The sequence below is a fragment of the Aplysia californica genome, unplaced genomic scaffold, assembly GCF_000002075.1.
Source record: "Aplysia californica isolate F4 #8 unplaced genomic scaffold, AplCal3.0 scaffold00945, whole genome shotgun sequence".
Taxonomy (NCBI): Eukaryota; Metazoa; Mollusca; class Gastropoda; order Aplysiida; family Aplysiidae; genus Aplysia; species Aplysia californica.
The window spans coordinates 199,939-201,010 of NW_004798215.1; the positions used below are offsets into that span (position 1 = coordinate 199,939).

The window sequence follows — 1,072 nt, forward strand, 5'->3', positions numbered from 1 at the left end:
CGGGTTCGAATCCGGGTAGCGACCGAAAGATTTTCTTCTCTAAAATTGTCTCCTTTCACCTCCTTTCCTGCTCTCTAAAAATGTTCTGTCGTCTGCTTTCCACTCCTCTTTCTACCCCCACCCCCTCATCTCCTACGCCCCCTCCTCTGGGCTCCTGACTCTTTTTGCAGTCTTTCTACAGCTACTCGAAAGATCTACACCTTGTCATCTCGGACAAGGGCGAAAAATCTCAAAGGCCCAGTGTGCAGGTTGCGCACTTTAAAGATCCGGGCAAAATGCAAAATGTCCTACCAACTGAAAATGTTATCCAAAATCGATAAGAGTAGGCTTCAGCCGCCACCCGGGCAAAATTCAACATTTCTTACCAACTGAAAAAAGTTTAATAAAATAAAAACACTTACCCCCCAAAAAACACCCAAAAACACAACAACAACAAAAAACACACAAAAAAACAAAAACAAAACAAAACCACTGGTACAAACGACCACCTCTCACTTCCCCTACATTTTGAGGACACTGTAAACGACAATCATATGACCTTATACAGTTGCGAGCGCCGTAAAACACTTATTTAAAAAAAAAAAGACAATCATATGACCTTATACAGTTGCGAGCGCCGTAAATCACTTACCAAAAACCTCCCCAAAAAAGACAATCATATGACCTTATACAGTTGGGAGCGCTAGAAAACATTTACCCCCCCAAAAAAAGAAGACAATCACTATTACAAACGACCACCCACCTCTCACTTCCCCTACATTATGAGGATACTGTACAAGACAACCATATGACCTTATACAGTTGCGTGCGCTGTAAAACACTTACCAAAAAAATAATCACCATTACAAACGACCACCTCTCACATCCCCTACAGTATGATGACACTGTTCAAGACAATCATATGACCTTATACAGTTGCGAGCGCCGTAAAACACTTACAACCCCCCCAAACGCCTCCCCACCAAAAAACAAGACCCCCCCAAAAAAAAACCCACACACACAAAACACAAAGGGTACCTGTGAAACTTGGGATCTGCGTAGTTGAAGGAAGCAGCGCTCGGCATTCGTCCAG

The 1,072-nt window shown here is 43.1% G+C and overlaps 1 protein-coding gene across 1 annotated transcript in view; it reads left to right on the plus strand.

The window, feature by feature from the left end:
• The window catches only part of LOC106013498 (canalicular multispecific organic anion transporter 2), a gene marked incomplete at both ends in the record, with an annotated part of 14,934 nt that overhangs the window by 9,688 nt on the left and 4,174 nt on the right, over nt 1–1,072 (plus strand).